This window comes from Odocoileus virginianus, chromosome 7 (assembly GCF_023699985.2).
Source record: "Odocoileus virginianus isolate 20LAN1187 ecotype Illinois chromosome 7, Ovbor_1.2, whole genome shotgun sequence".
NCBI lineage: Eukaryota > Metazoa > Chordata > Mammalia > Artiodactyla > Cervidae > Odocoileus > Odocoileus virginianus.
In genome coordinates, this window is record NC_069680.1 from 37,866,806 (window position 1) to 37,891,678 (window position 24,873).

The 24,873-nt window shown below is 34.7% G+C and overlaps 1 protein-coding gene across 1 annotated transcript in view; it reads left to right on the forward strand.

The window, feature by feature from the left end:
* PCDH15 (protocadherin related 15) overlaps nt 1-24,873 on the forward strand; it is a 1,725,758-nt gene that overhangs the window by 443,246 nt on the left and 1,257,639 nt on the right. The window contains exon 2 of the mRNA XM_070470562.1: nt 20,910-20,985. The gene's annotated coding sequence lies outside the window, so the exon portion shown is untranslated. The remainder of the gene's footprint in view (nt 1-20,909; nt 20,986-24,873) is intronic.

Genomic DNA, 24,873 nt, shown 5'->3' on the forward strand with positions numbered 1-24,873 from the left:
AAACATTTGAGATTTTCAGTGGTTTTTCTGTCTTGTTCAAACACAGTGTCATGTTGTGAGAGGCTAAGAACAACAAAAATGCAGTATCTGCCTCATGAAAATTGTTCAGGAAAGTTGCACACGTTTGTCACTGACTTGAGAGTACTTTTTGTATGTTTGCTGGGATTTGAAGGAAATATAAGAAATGAGCCTGCATAAAAAAAGGAAATGTTTATTACAGGATTATTATTATTATTATTATTATTATTATTATAGGATTGTGCATTTCTGTTTGTGTGTATTAGTCTCTCAGTTGTGTCCGACTCTTTGGAACCCCAAGAACTGTAGCCCACCAGGCTCCTCTGTCCATGGAATTCTCCAGGCAAGAACACGGAAGTGGGTTGCCATCCCTTCTCCACGGGATCTTCCTGACACAGGGATCGAACCTGGGTATCCGTATTACAAGCCAATTCTTTACCATCTGGGCCACCAGGGAATGTGTCAGTAACTAGCCACTTGATCCCATCTTTATTATTGGAAATATTCCATAATGGTATGATCATTCTCATTTTAAAGGGTTTAATCCCTAAATAAACTTAAAAGAGATCAAATAACACAAGTAAGCCATAACTCTATGTTGCTTCCCCGGTGGCTCAGACAGTGGAGAATCCCCCTGCGATGCGGAAGACCTGGGTTCAATCCCTGGGTTGTGAAGATCCCCTGGAGGAGGGCATGACAACCCACTCTAGTGTTCTTGCCTGGAGAGTCCCATGGACAGAGGAGCCTGGCAGGCTGCAGTCCGTGGGGTCACAAAGAGCTGGACGTGACTGGGGACTAAGCACAGCACAAGCCACACCTCTAGAGAGTTGAGATTTGAGTCTAGATCTGACACCAAACTAGGTGCTCCTGTAGTCTAGCCATTTAGTTCTCAAATACTACATTCCTGACATAATAAAATGTAAGTGTCACCTAAAGTGATGGGGGAATGCTAGAAATATAAAAAGAAAAACAATTGTGTTAAGATACTTGGAACCTTACATTCATTAGAAATACTGAAGCAGGCAGTTAACTCAGAGAGCTAGGTGATGTCTAAGTAAATAATACATGTATCTGTACCCAGAAAAGTACTGACAGAAAAGTTGACAAAATGTGAGACTGAAGATGCAAAAGTGATTTTACCTAGAATAACAGGATGTGCGAAAAAATAAAATTTACTCTTAAGCTATAATAAATATGTAATATTCTGTAGTGAATGAAAAATTATAATTTCTAATCTTTGAGACAGTGCAAGTCTGGACCAAAACAGCAAAAAATATGTTACTATCTCTATGTTTACCTGTTAATTACTAAAAATCTGGCTCAAAATGCAAAACTATATTATTTTAATTAAAAAGAAAACACTGCATATTCTTTGCTGGAGGAGGGATATAGTACACGGTATCAGTCAAAACAGCATTAACAAATGTTATATTAAATGTAATGGACTGTATCTGATCTTCATTTTTATTACTGTCAAAAAATTAGAGAATTTACTTTGATTTTATGAGACAGTTATTGTAAAAGAGTAATGTCTATTATATCTACCAGGTCAAATCTTGAGCTTTCAGCACTAAAAATGTTTCAAGCATTTTATCAGTCTCATTGATGAATGATAAATTACTTCCCTCTTAAATTTTCTGAACTTTAAATATGCAGGAATATTCCAACATCTATACTACTTTTATAATACTTTATTGATGTGCAGATGATATTCTAGACATCTATATATGATATATAGTTTACAAAACATTTGACCAATTGTTAAAATGAATCTTCCTTTGACTAGTTGATGCTCACTTTTGTCAAAATGTAATCAGAAATTTATTTCTAGAGGTTTTAGGTGACACTTATTTTGATCTATATCTATCACTTCTTGCCCTTAGCATATGCCAGGTACTGTGGAAATTGCTTTACATAACTTTTTATTGAATCAAAACTTCCATACAATAAAATGACTTCCTTTTCTCAATAGTTTGTTGCATTTTTCATGTATGTGTGCTGTTTTGTTGTGCTAAGTCACTTCAGTCACGTCTGAGTCTATATACCCTCAGTAAATTCTCTTGTATGCCTGAACCCATAAACACTGCTCAGATCAAGATATTGAAATAGTTAGAAATTAGGGGTTTTTAATGAAAGAAAGAGTGTATATAGCTAAGGCTATTGAATTTTTCAAAAAACTGGAAATAACACTATTAAAGGACTTTAATTTTGTTAAAAATAAATACCATAAAAGTTTGGTAAATTGTGTCATGGTGACTAATATAACTGCAGAAATTATTATTTTAGATTAGCTGTGTAAAACGGGAAAATGTTATAGGTTACTTATGTACATTAACAAAAATAGTTCTCTAGCTTCACTATAGATGCAATAAAGTTCTTTAAAGTGACAAAATTTATTTAAGGTGAATATGACTGTGTTCTTTTCTAGATTTTTGACAAAATTCCTTTGCTACTCTTAAGTTGTTATTTTGAAATTTGGTGTCAGTTAAAGAAACTGATGATTAAGTTGGAAATATATTGAAGAATAGTAATTAAGAAAGATAACTTTTATAAATGCTAATATTTTCTGCATTCATTTGCTTTGGAAGCTTTTTTCTTTTTTTTTTTTTAACAAAAAGCATAAGGAAATAACAGAAGAGACGAGTTTAATTTTGGAGGAAGGAAAAAAAAAATCATCTCTAAACCTGAACATTAACAAAAATTGTACATTATGGGTTTTCCACCTCAAAGAAATTGACATACAGTAATTCAGTCTACAATTTAAAGATTGATGCTTGACTGTTCTCTTTCCCTCCTATACAAAACCATCAGCAATCTTTGCTGATTTTACCTTCAATTATATCTCAAATCCATTCAGTTTTTTGGCTGCTCCAAGGTTACAACCCTGGACTATCACTGGCTGATGGTTAAACTACTGCCATCACATCTTAACAGAGCTTTCTGCTTCTGCTCTTGCCCATGTGCAGAATATGTTCACCATGTCCCTCAGAGTGATCTTTATGAAATGTAGATCCTGGTATGTGACTCTTCCACTTTCAAATCCTAATGGTTTCCAACCTGGTGTTGACAATTTTCCCTCCAGAAAGGGCCATGTTCTCCTTTGTTTTTGAAGTTTTATTAAGAAACGTAATAATGTAAAAACAACAACAGCAGAACGTTACTGGCTTCTCAGGCCATGTGAAGTGGTCTGAGGGCCATTGGGCCTGCTAGAGTTTGCAAGCTCTTAAATCTAAGTCTGTACAGTGATTAAAAGGCCTTGTATGATTTCAACCAACCTGGCCACTGCTCTGACATCATCAGTTATGTGGTTCCTTTTCTGGTTCATTTTCTGCCTTCAAGCTTCATCAGCCTCTTATTTCTCCTTGATCAAACAGAACTTATACTTCAATGAGGCCTTTGCACTTTACGTTCCCTCAGACTATAGCATCTGACTGCCAGATATTCTCACGACTGACATTTTCACATCTTTCAAGTTTATGTTCAAATAGAACTCCAAAGAATGGCCTAGATTATATACTCTTATCCAAAACAGTATCCCAGTTGTAATCTATTAATTTACCCTGCTGTTTTTTTTTCTTCAAGCTTTTAATGACATACAGTATGCTAGTCTGTCTCCTGTTAGTCACAACTCAATAGATTTTAATTCTATGACTACAGCTTTTGACTATTATGTTCATAACTTATTAAATATAGAAAGTGGCATAATAGGTTCTCAAAAGATGTATATAAAATATAGGAAAAGAAATTAATGTATTCATTCTGAAGGAGATTATAATTTATTAATTATAGTCTTAATGCTGAGGTGATTTTAATGACTGTATACTAAAATGTAGACTTATTTAACTGTCTCAAAGTTCTCAAGCATACATAATATAACTCCTATTGATTCTAATTTAGTGGTAAAGTGCTGTGTTGTCAGTAACTTAACTGTAAATTATTCAGGCAAAAAGGAGCATATATAAGAGTACATACAAGAAGAAAAATATGTGAGAAAATACGAAAAATTTATAATTCTTGGTGAAAATATGTGGGCCTGCATAGTATGAGTCTTTTTTTTCCCCCTGTGGCTTTAACTGTTTTTTGTTTTTCAAAATAAGTTCAGGGAAGCATGTATTGACATTTATGGAGACAGAAAGAATACATTTTTGGTGGCATTACATTAGCTGCCTATTCAGTCAAATGATTAAGTTAAAGCAAACCCATAATATACTGTTCATACTAGTACACTTCTGAGAGTGAAAGATAGAAAAAGTGATTATTTATATATATCAATCATATTTATTTATCATAGTAGATTTATGGAATAAACTTTTAGAATTTCTTAACAACAAAACTGTCTATAAATGAATATATATTCACAACTGTGGAGCAAAAACAAGTAAGCTATCTTTATTTTGTTTATCTAAATATAAAAACATAACAGAAGAATTATTCTTGTTCAATTTTCATATACTTTAGTCTGTCCCTTAGCCTTCTGTCTCTCTAAAATCATGTTTATGGTATTTTTCTAAAGAAAATTATTTTCAACATCATCTCACAATTTTTCATTTATTTACTACAATGATCTTGCTTTAAAAAAAAAATCCACAACCTAAAAGTTGAGAGTTACGTTTTTTAAATTTACCTTTAATTAGAGGATAATTGTTTTACAATATTGTGTTGGTTTCTGTCATACATTAACAGGAATCAACCATAGGTACACATATGTCCTCTTCTTCTTAAACCTCTCTGCCACCTCCCACCCCATCCTACTCCTCTGGGTTGTCACAGAGCACTGGATTTCAGCACCCTGCATCATATAGCAAATTCCCACTGGCTATCTATTTTATATGTGGTATGAGGTAGGGCAAAAGAGAGTTATGTTTTATTGCTGTTGCTAAGTCACTTGAGTCGTGTCCGACTCTGTGCGACCCCATCCCTGGAATTCTCCAGGCAAGAACACTGGAGTGGGTTTTATTGGGTGGGAATTTTTAAGACTTCAAGCTAGGGAGCTAGCATCTCAAGTAACCTTGAGAGAACTGCTCTGAGGAGGCTAGGACAGGACCCAGGTTTTTTTAGAAGTTTTGCAACAAAAACCAAGTAGTTTGAATATCAGAAGTGGTTGTTAATGAAAAGAAAACCAGATATCTCAAGCTAAGAAATTTAGTGCTCTTCTTTGTATGGGAAAATGCAACAGTTATTGCCTGAATCATTCCTTTGATATGCTTCTCACTCACCCAGAGCATCCTGTGTTTTCACATCCTGAGTTTCCTCAGGGCTCACCATAGGGTGTCCAAAGGCTCCTAGATGGCAGGTATTCTTTCCTTCCTGAGTTTCATCAGAGCTCACCAGCTCACCATTGGTGGTGGTTATAAACTCTGCAGACTGTGACTTCCTTTGTGTACTGATAACAACAGGAAATATTCCATTTCTCACCTTCAGTCTTCTCTTGTTGTATATTTCATGATGTTGATTTTAAAAAAAATGAACAACATGAAAATTATGAGTTAAGTTTTTTGGGGGCAAAATGAGGACTGAAGTCTGGGAGAGAGCATGTCAGACAGCTTGGAGAAACTGCTCCAAAGAGGCAGGGGTGGAGGGAGTTGTGGTGGGAGTGGAGTGAAAATGTCAGCATATATGTAATTTTGGCAAAGGGAGAAATACATGTAATCAAGCACATATTTCTCCAGAAATTTTCTGCTGGTCTCCTGAAGCTCCTGAAGTCACAAGGAATAGTCATCACTATGAAGGATTTTAGTGCTTTTCTAGATATGACAGGATACAAGAATTGGGCTCATAAAATTGGCTCCTGAAATCTAACCATCTGAAAACCTGTCTTGTCAATCCTCTGCCCTCATACCCTGATGAGTACAGGGTGCCTCATTTCTGCTCTCCACCCTGAACTCCGCTCAGGGTCAGTAGCTGCAACAGCACCTGGTTTAATCCTTCTAGAGGTAGATGGCAAGCGTCCCTGGACAGTATCAACTTGTAGTTAACAGTGATGAGCAAATATAAAATTATCAAATCTTTGACTTTTCTCTCTAGACTTGTAACTGAGAAAATTTTTCCCTACAAATTCCAAGGTAAGCCCAAAATAAATAAGCTCAGTGCAATCTTTTATATTAAATTGTGTTAATATTTCAATTCAAATAATTTCACAGGCACTACCCTTTTTCCTTTATGTAGAGTATTTATTAATGAAAATATTTTATGTAACAAAATTCAATATATATTATCTCTTTATGTGAGTTCATTGAATATTTTGCCAAGCTTAGGAGATGGAGAAAATAACACTTGTCAAATGTTTTTTTCTATTTGTTACAGAAAATATTTTATCCAATTGAAAAATGGGAGCTCAATCAAAAAAAATTTTTTTCCATAAGTTATTCTAAAGAATGCATCTAGAATTTCAAAATAAAACCTTACTCTTTTCATTTTATTTTTTTAGCTTGTTCAATCCCCTAATAATTTTGTAGGGCCACATTTATATACTTTTTCCTCTATGTAGTCTTTATTGTAATAATTGTAATTCACTGGAAACTCCAAAATTGATATATTTTTGGTGTTGTACTCACTGAATGATTTTATTGAGGATTCCAAGTTTATATTTTTTAAACAAAATGCAGCCATATTTTAGAACACTAGTTTGTAGAAAGATACAATATTATTTTAAGATAACTAAGTTGGTCATTGAAGGCTCTATCTAACATCTGTTCAATGAAAGTGAAAGTGTTAGTAGCTCTGTCTTGTCTGATTCTTTGTGACCCCATGGACCCCATGCACCCCTGTCCATGGAAGTTTCTAGGTAAGAATATTGGAGTGGGCTGCCATTTCCTTCTCCAGGGTAGCTTCCCGACCTACAGATCGAACACACATCCCCTATGTCTCCTGCATTGGCAGGCGGGTTCTTTACCACCAGTGCCACCTGGGAAGCCCTGATTAATGAAAGCACACAGCAAAAGACAGTGTGCTTAAACAGTTTTAGCTTCAAAAATGTATAGATAGTATCCTTTTGAATGGAGTACAATATTGCACTTCATGAATTACATGGGGTCGCTAAAAGTCAGGCACGACTAAGCAAATTCACTTTCACTTTTCACTTTCATGCACTGGAGAAGGAAATGGCAACCTACTCCAGTGTTCTTGCCTGGAGAATTCCAGGGACAGAGAAGCCTAGTGGGCTGCCATCTATGGGGTCACACAGAGTCAGACATGACTGAAGCGACTTAGCAGCAGCAGCAGCAGCATACCTTATGCACATTATGGAGCTGCATGTTTTAAATATTTGTTTTAGGGCATAGTCTTATTAGTATAGCTAGTCACTTCCATAATTGGTGCTACTGCTTCTTTAGCAATTTTATCTTCTATTTTGCATGTGGCCAGTGATAAAATTACAGTAAATGCCAACAAATATTGTATGTGAATGATATCAATTTTCTCGAGAAATGAAAATTTAGTTTTTACTTTTGTAGTACATGTGTATTTTTGGGGGGATCAGCTGTTCATTGCTGTAGAAAGCGTTTATAGTTAAAATTAAATATGAACTAAAATACTAAATCAATCAGTTAATACTCATTATAGATTTACACCAAACAGTAAATGACAAGTCCTGTGTTACAGGAAGTCTCAGGCTATTCCATGTGCTCTATAGCAGGACTGTTAGATCTGTATTTCCTATACTTATTTTACATCCATCAAAATGATAATTCTCTCATTTTCACAATAACCCCACCTACTACCATCTGTGCCTTGTAATTTCAAGTATCTCACAGACTATGGCAGAGCCTATGGCCCCATCTGGTCATAGGCTGATGAACTAAGTGGGAGGTCTTAGATGATGGTTTTGAATACTTTAACTACTATGTTCTTTTTAAACAGTGGAGGGCTTTTATGTGCTCTCTATGAAATACTGTTGGAGTTACCTTGTCTGGAAGGGATCAGGAAAAGAGATTTGTTTTATAGCTTATTTATTACTTATTTAACCATAAGGTGAGAAAATTGCTTTTTACCCATTTGTGTTTTCACAACTGGATATACAAAGTAGAGATCTATCAAAATAATCCTGACATATTTTTATCTGTCTACTAATAGTAACATTTTGTTAATTATTGAGAAATCTGGGGCAAAGTCTAAACAAAAAGTGACATCAGAAAAATAGGGGACTAGGACTCTGCAGGACAAACAAAATGTGTGGTCTTCCCAGATGTAATATACTTCACTCAATACCAAGAATGTCTTAACCATTCATTTAATACTATAGATCACATTTTTTCCAATTAGTAAAATAAAAATAAAAATTTGGATTTTGCTACTGTACCTTTTTTTTTCCCTCAAAGAAAGAGATGTAAAAGTTTGATTTAGTGTTAATTTTTAATTCCTTTTCTTTAGTTAATTTGTATGTGTTCATACACTTTCTTTTAAAAACTACATGGAGTTTTTAAACAGTCTAGAATCTGTGGAAGCCTGGGGAAGCTGCCCAAGTTTGAGAAAGGTAAATTGTTCAGAACACATCTCCTTCCACCACTTCAGTTTCAATTGAGGAGATGAAAAAGGCCAAGAAGAAGGGACAAGCCTAAAGTCTCAACCAATAAAGAGCCCAGAGCTGCTCACCCACACTGCCCCAGCTGCCCCATTTTCAGAGGAGCAGGTGGCCTTTGGATTCTACCCATCGTGACATGTCTCTAACTCTTCTAGAGAGTGCAGATCTAATACTACCTTCCCCCACCCACAGGGAACGTGCTGGAGAGTTATGGATGGACCCATTCTCCCTGACCATTAGCACCATCCTAAAAGCCTGCCCTTGGAAAGGGGCCCCAAACTTGGCTCTGAAAATTCCTCCCAGAAGAGGCCAGCTTTTAGCTGCCTCCTCCATCTGGAGGTCCTAGCGTCCGGACCTGAGGCTATGGCAGGATCACTTCAGAGCTGGCGGTTAGGGGAACAGCCAAGCTGAGACAGGACAGGTCCAAGCAAGCCGGGCTGGGCAGGGGTTTTCCTCGGGGCATATCCCTAGCCGCTTTACCTGTCAGCTGGTTCTAGACAATATGAGTGGCACTTGGTGGGTTCTTGGGCCTTCACAGATATTGCCACTGATCTCTTTTTTTTTGCAACTGAGTTTGCACAGATGGCAGTTCCAGGAGACAGGAGATCCTCTAGGATAGCAGGGAACCCTGAACCTCCTGGGTAAGGCTCAGCTCAGCTTTTCCATGGATGAAGCCGCATCCCTAGACCTGTACCCTGGGCCTGTACTCAGGTGACACTGTCAGAGCAGCCAGACCCAACAGGTCCAGGTCGTTCCGTAGTGGCTGTGGCCACCAAGTCGTGTGTTCGTACTGCCATCACTAGGCTGTCTTGTCTGCCTCCTTCTTTCCTGGTTTCTATCAGTGGTCCAGGAGGCCTTTCTCCTGGAGCTTCTGCTGTCCTCCTTTAGCTGTTGCTTGACCTTCTCCAGGACTGCTGTCTTCCACTCTCTTTGACTTGGGGAAGCGTGACAGGTATGCACTCTGTCCCTCCGCGGGGGTGCTGAGCTCTTTGCTGCCTGTGGCTCAGGGTTCCTGGCATCAGGCTTCAGGTACTCTTCAGCCTCCTGGGCACGCCTTGCAGCTGTGCTTCTATTCACTTTGCCTTTCAAGTCACAAAAAACTTAATACTTTTTCATCTCTTTCTTAATGTCTTATTGACTTTTTGTCACACAGTCTTGCTGCATGATTTTCCTAACTTTCCTAATGTAACAGTACATTTCTACAAACAAAATTTAGATCATTCTTGTCTTCCCAGTTATCTCCTATTTTCTCTCCTGAGAATTTTTCTGCTGCTATATATTCAGAGAGTAGTGGTAATGATATCATTTAACATTTTCTTAGAGATTATTACTTATGAAGCACCATTCTAGGTGCTTTCCATACACAGATGGAGAAGGAAATGGTAACCCACTCCAGTATCCTTGCCTAGAAAATCTCATGGACAGAGGAGCCTGGTGGGCTGCAGTCAATGGGGTTGCAAAGAGTAGGGCACGACTGAGTGACTAACACTTATTCTAGGTGATTTCCCTACACTGATTCACTTAATTCTATAGCAATGTGGATTGTACAGCTCTACAGACCTGTTTATGGATGAGGAAAGTGAAGACAGAGAGGATAAATGACCTGCCCAAGTTTGCAGATATTCAGGGATAGAACCAAGATTTACTCCACATAGTCTGATTGAAGACTCTGTTATTAAGCAATGTATGTTGTGTCCTTGTGTAAAGATGTGGGTGTATGAGGGTGTGTGTATGTGTGTGTGTGTGTGTGTGTGTGTGTGTGTGTGTTTAGGTGGTAGGTGTATGTGTATATCTTGATGGTGGATACAGAGAGGTAGAGAAAAAGGTAATTTTACATTCTAAGTCAGGTTAATTTTTTTTTTTGGTAATCTTTTTTGTTTGCTTGTTATTGATATAATTTGTTTTGTTTCTAAATATGTAAAAATAAAATATCTCACTTGTCAGAGTTACTAAATTTCCTTAGAGCCTACATATAATATAAGTATCACCATGCAGGAGAAACATTTGAACTTCATAATAAAAAAGATTATCTGTCTTTTACCAGATTGTATGTTACACAAGGTCCACTTGATCAGACCAAAACTGTGGGCCCTCCCTCCATTCACCAAAGAACTCTGAGGAAAGGATAACCCTGCCAAAGAAGGTAACATGAGACTAGACTTAAGTCCAATAAGGAATGAGGGGCAGATGGTATACATGCAATAATACTGTTTCAAAAATTTTATTATGACATCTGAAATTTGTAAATGATAGAATACTATTTAAATACCTATTTATTAAAAATATTTTTATAAGAAAAGATACTTCAAAGTAATCTTTAGTTTCAAAACTTGTAATTTTTAAACTAAATTTCATTCGACCTGTGCTTAAATGGTTCAACATGAAATGCAGTATAAAAATTTTTGTAATGCCCCATATACATTTATAACACAAAATAACATTTAGATTCATGTTGGGCATCCCTGTTGGCTCAGTGGGTAAGAATCCATCTGCAATACAGGAGACCTGGATTCGATCCCTGGGTTAGGAAGATCCTCTCAAACAGGGCATGGCAACCAACTCCAGTGTTCTTGCCTGGAGAATCCCCATGGACAGAGGAGCCTGGTGGGCTGCCATCCATGGTGTCGCAAAGTGTCAAACATGACTGAGCAGCTAAGCGTAGCATACACAGCATCCCTAAATTTTAGCCTGGTACATTAAATGGTTCTAAAATTTAAAAATATTTGTATTCTCAGATAATTATTGTTAATAAACTTAGTCCTTGAATACTGACACATATAAAAGGTTAATGATTAAGTTCCTGTTAACCAGGATTTATATACAGACAAATGCATTAGTCTGATATAATTATGATTCAAGGTGCCAATTTTGCCCTAATACATAACTAAGATGTATAATACAATGACACCATAAACAGAAAAGAATCAATTAGTATGTTTTAATAAAAGCCTGCAAATTAAACACAGTTTAAATGGAACTCAGTAAATTACTTCAGAAAACCCATTTGTTTAATGATCATAGCTAGAATCTGATTAACTCAGTATGTCAACTATTAATATCTTACAAACACAAAATTAACATAACTAGAATAGAAATAGAATAACTAGAATAGAAAATGAATAACTAGATTAGAAATGTGTTATATATGTTAAGAAACATGAAACACATGAAATATAAAGAAAACATGAAATACACATCATAATTTTTGTTTTCTATCTTGTTTTTATAAATACATTTTTAGAAGCCTTGTCTCATCAGGTTTCTGTTTCAAAGACTATAGCTGTGAGGACACTGGGATTTAAAACTCTTTTTGAAACCATTCTTTCAAAATGATTTTCAGTATTAAAAATAAAAGCAAACAGTTATTTAAATGTACTTACCAAAATTCAATGAATCATAAAGCATAGAATTTGAGACTGTTTTATTTTTTTATAGCGTGGCTTTACCTTGTCTTATTCAGGTTGCCTGAACTGGTTGTTGCTCAAATGTCTATCATCTTCACATACTTTAGGCTTCAGTTTAAATATCACTTCACCAGATCACTCTGCCTTGTCATACTGTCTGAAGTAAGTGCCAGTTCCCAACCTGAGTTGTTATCTTAGACCCTGACACAATCTCTTAAAAGTCAATTTCCTTTCAAGTTTATAAATAGTTTTCTCTCTACTTTTTTCTGACTGTGCTTCCCCGCACTAGAATGTAACTACTCAAGAATAGTTACACAATAATGTTCCACTGGCATCCAACTAACAGGAAATTTCCCATGGGCTAACATAAATTTAGAAAAGAATAATTAATTGCTATATGAATTATTGTTGTTCAGTCACTAAGTCTTGTCTGACTTTTTGTGACCCCCAAGAGCTGCAACACCTCAGGCTCCTGTGTCCTCCACTATCTCCTAGAGTTTGCTCAAATTCATGTCAGTTTGTTCAGACTGAGTCAGTGATGTTACCTAACCATCTCATCTTCTGCTGTCCCCTTCTCCTCCCGCCTTCAATCTTTCGCAGCATCAGACTCTTTTCCAGGGTGCCGGTTCTTCACATCAGATCACCAAATTATTGGACCTTTAGCTTCACCATCAGTCCTTCCAAAAAATATTCAGGGTTGATTTCTTCTAATATGAATGTTTACCAAAAACAAACAAAAAAGTTAAGTACCTGGAAAGGGTGGAGAGGGACATTATATCAATATTATAAGACAGGGTGAGCAAAACTTGAATAACTGCCCATGTGTTTATGATGTCGTCTTATTCATCCATGGAATTTTTGGTATTTTGGGGAAATGAAACCTGGAACTGAAATATTAGTTGTACATATTTTTTTCAGCTTGGCATTTGATTTACTTTCAAGATGTTTTACTATGAAACTAATTTTATAAATGTGTACCCACATTTACAGTCTACTGTTTTATGGTTTATTTGTGTTTTTGTTACTGTTGTTGTCATATTAGAAAAACATCTTCACATCCCATGCATGACAGATAAAACTTACCAAGTTATTGCAGTCTATTAATTTCTATGGGTACAAATTCAGAACAATGCTTGGTTCACAGCAGGTACTTATAAATCACTGCTGAATGGATGCACAAGTGAGTAAGTGCATGATTGAATGCAATTGTCTCCTACTGTCTTCCCCTTTTATAGTGAATTTGGGCTAATAGCTTAATTTCCTGGATTAATACTTACCTATCTCCTATTGGAAACCATCAACTTAACATCTTCTATCTCAAAGTTACAGTATCCAGGCTCTTGGGGGCTTTGCAGGTAGGCCTTTCACAATCTGTCCCCCAAATTTTCTACAACTTGTACAGCTGAAGAGAAACCACATTATTTGTAGGGCTCATATTTCCCTGCTTTGGGTATTTATTCATCTTGATTCCCTCTTTTTTCACTTTTTACTTCTCTTGTGAATTTTATCAACTGCCAGAGTCCTATCGAACATCTCAGTGTTCTTTGAAGGTGTCTCAGGACTTCTTCCTGTCTTCCCCCCCGCCCCGATTCTCTTCAGTGGTTGATAAAGTTCTGATGATTTATTATAGTCTGCCTTAAATTATAATTATTAATACATGTGGACAGAAGCCTACTGATCTCAACTGGTAAACTTTCCAAGAACAGGGATTTGTGTCTCTGATTCTTTGTATCTTTCACACAACTTAGCTGAGATTTAGATATTTGAAAGATTTTGACTGGCAGCATTTAATTCAAATTGGTAACACCTTTCACATCTACATACCAAGCTGAAAGTACTCTGTAAAACTGAAAATAAACAAATATCAATTTTATAGTAGATTTAATGTCATGGTAGTTAAGAGTAGTTACACAGTAATACATTCGTAATGATTTGAGAATACAATTCTACTTTTCAAGCAAAGATCAAAGTATGTATCTGTAAATTAGGTGTTAAGGTTTCCATGATGAGTTTGAAAACTATAGTGCAAAGTGTGAATAAAATTTTAAATGTAATAATTCATACTTTTGGACCCATTAACACTTTATATCAGAATCAATTTAAGGTGGATTAGACAATTTGGTTTAAATTTTCCAATTTAAAAATAAATAGACGTGAACATCAGATGTCTGTACTGAATATATTTTCATTTTAAAGGAATAAAAATAAATGCAAGTATTTTCAGTGTATAATGATTTAATAACTATGTCAAATGATATTAGATGAAAGTGTATGGGGAAGCAAATTTTTGCATCTGTCCTCTTAGGGTATTTCTCCTGCACTAACCTTACATGCCTTTACAGAAGGTTGAACAAAGAGAAACATATGTGAAAAAGTAACAAAGCCATTTTGTTGTTTTCTGTTTTCTCAGTCATGCCTGATGCTTTTGTGACCCCATTGACTATAGCCTGCCAGGCTCCTCTGTCTATGGCACTGCCTAGGCAAGAATATTGGAGTGGGTTGCCATTTCTTTCTGCAGGGGATCTTCTTGACCCGGAGATAGAACCCACATCTTCTGCGTTGCAGGTGGATTCTTAGCCTGAGCTACCTAAACCATGTTGAGAGGCTAAAGGAAGATAAAAATTTGTTTTTCCTTTTCAAATTATAAACTTTGTTTTTTTCTGGATTGTTTGGTAGCTTTTAATTTTTTTATTTTTATATTATAGTTGATACACAATGTTATGTTAGTTTTGGGTGTAACAGCAAATTGATTCAGTTATACATATACATATATCCATTCATTCTTTAGATACTTTTCCCCTATAGATTACTACAGGATGTTGAGTATAGTTCCCTATGCCATATACTAGGTCCTTGTTATCTATATTATATATAGTAGTATGTCTGTGTTAATCCCAAACTCATAATTTAGAGAATAAGAATTATTTTAACAAGGTCACCTTATCGAGAATTCCCTTGGTTTCAGCTTCTCTTTCCTGTTTATCTTAATAATGAGAATATTATGTTCCTCCTGGAACAGGGAGAATATTTTTCACGTGTAAATTTCCTCTCTTGCTTTTTAGAAAAATAAAAAAGGTTAGAGTGTCATTTGTATATTCGCAGGGTTTATTATTGATTTTAGCTCAAAAGTGGCATATTTGAGGTATTCTACAAACTCCAAAGGCATGCTATGAGCTGAGAAAGCAAATTTACAAAAAATGCAACCAATACAATATTGTTAACATGTAAAACATTATAGAATTGATAAAAGTTGGGATCTTCCCAACCCAGGGATCAAACAGCAGTCTCGTGTATTTCAGGCGCATTGTTTAATGTTAAGGTAACCATAAAGGAAGGCTATCATAATCCTTTAAGAAAGATATTCACATGTACAGTCACATCCTTACATACACATAGACATGCACATTGTTGTTCAGTTGCCAAGTCGTGTCCAACTCTTTGCGACCCTGTGGACTGCAGCACACCTGGCTTCCCTGTCTGTCACCATTTCCTGGAGTTTACCCGAGTTCATAAACATTGAGTCGGTGATGCCATCCAACCATCTCATCCTCTGTTGTCCCCTTCTCCTCTGCCCTCAGTCTTTCCCAGCATCAAGGTCTTTTCCAATGAGTTGGCTGTTTGCATCAGAAAGAAAATATGCTTGACTATGTGTATGACATCTAAAAAAGTAAAAAGTCACATTCATGTAGTCAAACATATTTTCTTTTTAACATAGAAGCAAAGCTGATTCCAATTTTGTCATTTTACCCCCGTAATATACTAAGGCTTTACTAGGGCTTTGCCAATTTAAATGCAGAGATTCATTGGACCACTGGAGGTAAAGAAAAACCTTAAAAAAAGTATCTAGGAACTCTACAGTACTTTTTATTGCCAATTACAAAGCATAACCTGTTATCTAAAGGAATTCTTACATTTCCTCAGAATTTGTTAAACATAATTATATGGCTGTTTGTGGGAGAAAGTATGGAATAGAATCTGAGTGATCTCTGCAATATGCCTCAGCTGACTTTCACTTAAGTTTGCATAAATCATTTTTGTAGATCTTTGTGTTTAAAAGGCTTTTAGAACTTGTGAAGCAGTTTCTATCTTGCAGAAAACAATACTTTTTTTCTAATAAAAGCTCTCTCATGCAAAGACAATCTAAAAGAAAAATGTCTTTTAATAGTACATATGATGTTTAAATTCTGCCTTTGTTTTAATATACATAAACTCCATCTCCCCTTTTTTGCACTTTTGAATTTTTCTTACGTTCTATCAATACCATAAATATTCTATAAAATGTAATTAAAAAAATGATGTGTTCTATGTGAGCTTTCTCAGTAGGAAAAAGTAATCATGAGATGTGCACTCTTGAACTATGCCAAAAATAATTTCATGGAGTTATTGTAGCATGCTGAGTATTAGAAGGCCTTTTAGATTTCAAACTGGTATTGTAATGATTTATAATATCCAAATACTCTGAAGTGGCCATTCATTGAGCATCTTGTTATGCAAAATAGCCACTAACCTTTCTGTAAAGTCATATATTAAACACTTTGATCACAAACAAAGCCCTGTTCACTTAACAGCTTTTTCTAAATTTTGTGACTATCTTTGACTAAGTTAAAGCTATTTAAAAAAAATCAAAGACTATTCCTTCATTTAAACATGTTTGTTGATTTATCTTGAAAAAAAACAAAAATCATAATATTTTGATTAGATGATTATCTAGGTTTAAAAATGACCTTGATAAATATAGTGACTAAGAATTTCTTTTCATAAAAAATGTATTTTCTTTTGGTCTATTCAACTTCTCTATTATATACTAGTGTTTTTGCTTGAAATATAAATTTATTCTTCTGATTAACAATAGCTATTACATATTTCTTTGCTTGTTGTTTTTTAGTCTCTAAGTTGTGTCTGACTCTTTGTGAAGCCAGAATGGACTGTAGCCCGCTAGGCTCCTCTCTCCTAGGAAACAGTACTGGAGTGGGTTGCTGTTCCCTTCCCCAGGGGATCTTCTCCGGCCCGGGGATTGAACCCCAGTCTCCTACACTGAAGGCAGATTCTGTATCACTGGGCCACCAGGGAAGCCTGGTGGTTTATATTTCTTATATTTCTTATATCACTGAAATGACATTTTCTAAGGGCTTTTAAGAAAAATAAATGCAGTACTTTGTGTTTTGTTTTTTTTTTTTTTTTTTTGAGAATCTCTAGGTTTCTAAGCAGGTAAATGGTCATGAAATCTATTTCATGACAACCAGGAGGAATTTATGTTATTTTCTCTGAAAGGTTTGAAGTGAAATATTCAAAATAGTTCTCCAATTTAAATGGTTATATCACATGAATTCAAGGAGGTATTTTCTATTACTGAGTCTTACTTTAACTTCTTTCTGGTTAAATCCACTGCAGATGTGACAGTTTTGTGACACAGATCACCACTACTCAGCCATCCCACATCCTGAACACAGCATCCTTTCCCAGATCAGTAATCAAATCCTCATTCACATAAATGTTCACTATCAAATGACTGCTATTAATTCTTGAGTTGAAGCCAGTGTCTACTTCTGATTTAAAACTACATGGCCTTGAATCACAGATCTGTAAGACATGTTAGAAATGGTCAGGTACAATATACTGACTTTATAAATCAATAAATGAGAGCATAGTTTGATAGAGAACTTTATCAAATGCCAAACAGTAAAGTAGGCTGAGAACCCTCCTTACACTGTATGATTCTGCTTTACTATATCATGGCTTAAAATATGAAGGGATTTTATGAAACTGGATGGAGTAGTTGTAATGAGTGTAAAAAAATCAAGCAATAGCAATGCATAATTTTGTATTTTTATCAATTTTGACTTCTTTAGTGTTTATATTGGATCCAGAATTCAAAGTATCACTCTATTGTGAGTGGAGTTTTCAGAGATTGAAACTCCATTCTTGAAACATAACAGTCTTTTACCTTAATAAATATCAAACAGCTTTCTTATTCAGGTATTGTCAAGGTAGAGTGGTTGCTTAATTAGATCACACCATAAATGTGTCAATGGTTGTGCATTTATTTAATGGCACTGTTTAGGAGTTGAAATGCAGTTAAACTATCTCATTGGTTGAATACTGAATTACTACATCACAGACATTACAGAGGCCAATCATGAATAAGATTTTAAAAAGCAAACAATTTTCTCAGTTAGTAATGCTAGTATTAGTTTGAGTTCATTAGATAACGTTTCCAAAGAGCTGTGTGAAGCTGTGTGTGGTAAATAAATAGTGTCTCTGCTTACGTTACTTATTCTCAATAATATTGAGGCAGTTCAGAATAGGCAGAAAGGCTTAGGTTTACTCTTGATACTACATAGACCTCTAAGCCTTTTATCCTTATCCATCAGAGGGCAGACAGAATGAAAGCCACAATCACAGAAGGATAATAAAACTGATCACATGGACCACAGCCTTGTCTAACCCAATGAAACTATGAGCCATGCTGTGTAGGGTCACCAAGATGGACGGGTCATAGTGGAGAGGTCTGAAAAATGTGGTCTACTGAAGAAGGGAATGGCAAAACACTTCAGTATTCTTGCCTTGAGAACCCCATGAACAGTATGAAAAGGCAAAAGGATAGCACGCTGAAAGATGAGCTCTCCACATTGGTAACTCTCCAATATGCTACTGGAAACTCATTGGAAAAGACCCTGATGCTGGGGAAAAGATTGAAGGCAGGAAGAGAAGGGGATGACAGAGGCTGAGATGTTTGGATGGCATCACCGACTCAACAGACTTGAGTTTGAGTAAGCTCAGGGAGCTGGTGATGGACAGGCAAGCCTGGAATGCTGCAGCCCATGGGGCTGCAAAGAGTCGGACATGACTGAGCGACTGAACTGAACTGAACTGAACGGAATTGAACTGAAAACAGACTTCTAGAGGAGGTATTATCAAAGTATCAATCTAGAAACTTAGGTTTTATTTTTTTTTTATAGTCATGATAAAGGAAATATGTCAGGAGCTGGTACTAACCTTAGATGTCACCTTTATTCTACCTCTTAATTTTAGTAAATGTATAAATTATTTATTGAAATCCTGCACTCTGGATAAAAGCTCTGATTTATAACTTCTCAAAACTAGGACTGATGATATAAGTATTAAATTGAAATTTTAAGTAATTATTTGATCTTTGAAAGTATAGTGATAACATATAGGCACAATCAAACAAAATTTAATTTTTTGTATATAATTTATACTTGCTAGAATTGTTCAAATTTTCCCTTTCATTTAACTGTTGTCTCCATGTCTGGAGGCATTCAATACCTTAAATATTAATTTTTAAATCTTCTTCACTTTCTTTTATACTTTATAATGTATAATCATTACTCAGAAATCCCTGAGTAACCCCACTGTATTGCCAAATAGACCCAAAGTACAGTGAAATGTGATTTATTTAAATTGGGATTAATTGAAGGTTAGCACTATTCAAAAGAGAATAGTGACTAACTAGGGAAAACTTGAGTCATTTTTCATCTATGACACTGTACTCAGAGCCTATGTACATGAAGGAAATCACTATACCACTTGTCCTTTTAGTATAGTCACTGTTGATTAAAAAAGATAAAGTGGCATATCCTTTTTAGAGCTTTTATTAAAGTCTGTTAAGAAATTATCTATGTCAGGAGTTTCCAAAATACATTCCATGAGGCCATAGAGCTATACAAAAATAGCACAGATGCTACCAAGGGACCAAAGTGGGCTTGGCAGGTGCAGGTATCAATTTCGAAGATCCTATCAAGCCCCATCTATAATCTGCCTACAAAGATTCAACTGATATGTTTTATATGTTGATGTTAAGCTTATATTTCATTGTGAAAAAATAGATTAACACAGTTTAATTTTTAAAAAAAATTGAAACTGTCCTAATTTATTTTTTCCTTAAAGTTATATATTCCTTAGTCCCTAAAGAGGTATGAAATTCACTTTTATGCATTTTAATTTTTATTTTATATACAAATCTTAATATGTTCATGTAAACACAATATTTTTTAAATTTCAATTTTATGCTCTAAATTTTTATAAAAATTATCTCTTTTTGCATGTTATTTACCTTCTGCTGTGTAATGTAGATCATTTTAGAAGTATGATTTTAAGATGTAATTTTTATGTATTTATCTCTACTTATTCAGTAGTTCACAAGCAAAGTTTAGTTTGAGAAACAAAGCATTATTTTTGTGTTTTATAAATGAGGAGCATTTGTCAACCTCATATCTACTTCAGAATTTCAAGGGAACATGTTTAGGTGTTTCAAACAAACTATAGCTGTTTCCATTTATGTGTCACTGTACTTCCTGCTATATATATACTCAATGCAGTGTTAACAGAACTGTGAGAATAATTAAAGCAAAGCCTTCAATTTTGAGGAAGATTAAAATTTAGTAGCAGTAATGACAGTAGCTAAAATATCTTAGGACTTTTCATTATATTGTCATAAAATCATCCATTTCATCTTTCATAAAGCATAAGTACAAAATTTGTGAACCTAAAGGAAATAAGAGTCTTGTATAACATTCTGTAAACTAAAATTGCTATAGACTCAAAAGTCATCTTCAATCTATACAGTTGTTCTTAATTGTCTTTCATCCATTTACCATACTATAAAAACCATATTTTTAGTGTCACTGAAGGAGAATTTATACTGTGCTTCCTTATTAGGACTCTGGTCACATGGTATAATATTTGCAGATGGGAGTGAAATTTTGTTTTCCAAGTAAAGAACATTTATGGAGCATTTGTGTTGGTATGCATTCTGAGATTTAAGTTTTCAATCAGAAGTGTGACACTTCCAAAACTTAAGTTATGACTGCATAATTTACTTTTCAGAATTTGCATTAATTCATTGTAAGCCTAAGAATAATCTATAAGAAAATGAATTGCTCCTATGTTCTGTACCTGAATAAAGTCTTTGCTTTGATGTGGCATTGATCAATAACTCTATCCTATAGGAAAATGGAAGCATTATTCACTAGACACAGTTGAAGTTGCCAGGATCACTGGATGAGGGAAAGACAAGACACAACAGTGAGTAATGTTTATGTTTTTTCTTGAAATTGTATCCTTTACATAATATTTTCATTCTCTTTTGGAGAAGAACAATACATAGCAACTATATTTTAAGTTTATTATCTATATACAGAGTTTAACTTTCAGGCATTATCTGATTCATCAAAGCCAGAAAAAGAGAAACAAGTTAATTATAGAGTTTATAAAACTCTTTCCCCGGAGAAATTGAAAGACAAGTATTTTTCTTTTAATTCGTTTAAAACAAGCAGGTGTTCAGCCAGTTTAGATTTTTTATTCTTCATTGATTGTCTCATTCTCTTGGAGGACATTCTGGCAGTACGGTAGTAGACACATTGAATCCATCATCATGTGTCAAAGGGCCTTCAGGTCGATGGCTCTTTTTGAACTTTGCTGTTTCAGAAAACCATAGCTGAGTATTATAGGCAGAAACTTGACATTTTCAGGATGAAAATCAATTTTCTTTTATGTATTTTTGAAGTGAAGCTTGTGCTTTGATTGTAGAAGAAATGGCTTTTGGAAGTTTAGAGTAACAAAATAGGAATTAAGATAAAATTTGGCTAATAATACCTTCAGTGAAAGCAAGGAGAAGTATATTTTGTGGTCTAATAATATTTTAAATCTGTGGAAATAGAACCAGAGATAGAAACTTATGGAAATTGGTAAAGAAATAGACAATTTCTTTCAAATTGAGACAGCAATGGATAAAACTTATGTTTAAAGACCTCAATTAAAATGTGATGATTTAGAAAAACAAATGTTTTTAAGGAAGAAATACATGAATCTACAATTCATGTAAAATCTTGTCTATATATACATGCCTGCTTATTATTGAAATCCTCTCACTCCTAGCAGAATGTGGGTTACTGAAATATAGAGAACCTGTGTCTCTTGTCCACTATTGTATTTATAGCATCTATCTTATTGCTGGGGCATAGTAGGCACTACATGTATGTTTTCTACCTAAATATTTTAAAAGATTAACAATAGCAATAAATTTACAATGTTATAATTTTATCATAAAATTATACATGTGACATCAAAAGCCATTTAGTGGGAGAATTTATAGAATTTTGAAAGAGAGTTGAAATAATTTTCTCTTGTCAGTAATTATGAATTTATTTTTTAGAAAATCTTAAGTTTTAAAAGTGCTGCTTTAGGTACTTTTGTGTATACCTAAGATATATATGTAAGTATATTTAAATATACATAAGGCCTTATAATTCCAACAATAGTGTTATTCCTCATATAGGTATATTTAAATTTCTGTGGACTCATATATTTCAAATGATACATTTTCACATTTTAAAAAAATCAATTTTCATTTTGTTAAGGACTTCATAAAATCTTGAAAATAGCCATTGAAAAGACTAGTTTCCTGTCCTAAAGTTTCTTGCTATTTGTAGTCCAGGATGAATTCCAATGAATTTTGTCTCTGACTATTCCAGGAAAATGTGTATATAGCTTATTATTTCAATTATTAACATATGTTAACATACAAAGTCATGTGTTATTACATATGTGCATAAGTAGAGATAGGCAGGTATTCGTGGAGCAGGTTCAGCTTCTAGTGCAAACACTATCGTATGCAATCACTCTCAGTTCTCTACCTTTCAGTATAATAAATTCCATGAAGCATGAGAATAAGTATTTTTCATGTCCCCTTCTCTACCTAACTTGTATGGTAGAAGTGTGTTCAAATATTGAATAATAAGGATGAGGCCATTATAGTTCTGTGGTTCTGTTTATATGTAAAAATATTATCCTTAAAAATATGGAATATATTTTAATTTTCCCAGATTTTTAGGGAAATTCTGTGTGTGTGTGTGTGTGTGTGTGTGCACGCGCACATGTGCACACATGCACGCTCCCTGACTTTAGTGTAAAGAATATCTGCTTATTTCCTTGGGTAACTGATAACACTTTTGGCACTGTTCTGCAACAAATTACCAGAAATACATACAAGTTGAAAAGGACTTTAGTAATTTTGCAAAAACTTCCGCAATATGTGTTTCAACTGTTTTATAAGCTGTTACCTTCCCTATGCTGAGATTTTATTATTTATTTTTTATCTTAAAGCACTGTGCATATCTTATTTAACTATTACAAATAATTTTATAATTATTAAATAAATATGGTTAGCAGGTAAGGTATTCAAGGACATATTCCATTTATGGGTATTACTAATAGTGTTTTCAACTGTACTAATAGGAAAAGGAAACAAACTTGTAAAAAAGAGAATATTTTAGACACCATCAATGAAGGAATTTTATGAGAAATAGGTGAAATCTGTATCACTGCCAAACTGTGGGATAAAGTTCCCTTGTACTTCATTTAGTACCTAGTGCCAAAGTACTCAGGCTTTACTTGTCAGAAGACTTCTGCCAACTTAAAAGCTGAAGTTGGAAGAAGAAAGGGACAAAGTTTCAAACTGGAGTCTGACTCCAAAATCAGAATAGGTTCTACTACACTGTGCTGTCTCTCCTCTGATAATCGGAAGGCATTTACAGTTATAGTAAGTGAGTTGCATGATTTATAAATCTGAGACTATGGATCTTTATATACTGAATTTACCTTTGTGAGATAATCCTAGATGGTCTCTTTGGAGTATGCGTGTGTCAACTTAATTATAATTATGTTTGTATCATGTATTAGGTTAAATGAATGAAATAACTAAGTAAACTGCACATTTTTAAGCCTTTGGGAAAATAATATATTTTGAGTTAGCACCTTTTTACACAGTCAACGTGTTTACTTAAGTTAAAGGAAAAATGTCTAAGGAATATAAATGAGGCAAACTGTATTTTCTTAAAGGAAGAACTGAACAAAGTAGTAATGTAAGAACTAATCAGAAAATATGGAAACTAGTTTCTACATCTAATTGGGTTATTAATTGTGTAATAAATCACATTAATGTGCCTAAACCTGGTATTACGTATTACTGCCTTAATTTATATTAGATTAAGGATTTTTTTTTTTGGTCAAGTTCCATTTTTTAAAAATTAATTTATTTTTTAATGGGAAGATAATTGTTTTACAGAATTTTGTTGTTTTCTGTCAAACCTCAACATGAATCAGCCACAGGTATACATATATCCCCTTTCTTTTGAACCTCCCTCCCATCTCCCTTTAAGTAATTGGGCTTCCCTGGCCGCTCAGCCAGCATAGCATCTACCTGCAGTGCAGGAGACCTGGGTTCAACCCCTGGGTCAGGAAGATCCTCTGGAGGAGAAAATTGCCACCCACTCCTGTATTTTTGCCCGGGAAATTCTACAGACAGTGGAGCCTGGCAGGCCCCAGTCCATTAGGTTGCAAAGAGACTCAGGTAAGCAACTAACACCCACAAGTAATTTTAAATCTGTGATTGTAAAATTTCCCCTCAAGTATATTGCTGTTGTTTTGATGTTAATTATCCACATCACTGAGATAATCACTGCCTTACTTGTTTATAGCACAAGGTACATTGTTACTTTTAAACTGAAGGAAGATTAAGTGGTCCTTTTATCATGGGTCAGTTTGCTAAGGGGCTTAATTATATTAGAGAAAATCACTAGAATAATATGTCAATTCACAGAGAGTTAAATATTATCAGAAGAGGGCAATATACTTTAAAGGAGAAACTGCAATTCAGTTTTGTTTTTTTTTTTTTTTTTAATGCACTTCACTAAAGCAACAATTGGTCAACCTGGTGATCCTCAGGTAACTAGGCATGAGATACAGTCCATTAAAAATTTCCAGTGATCAAGAATATTGGGGAACATGAAAATTAGTAATGCATAATAGGAATACATGTAACATGTAATAGGAATCACAGGCTCTGAGGAGGTCTGTCTTAAGAAAATTATTTAATTTTATTTAATTTTATTTCTCTAACTTATTTGACCTAAC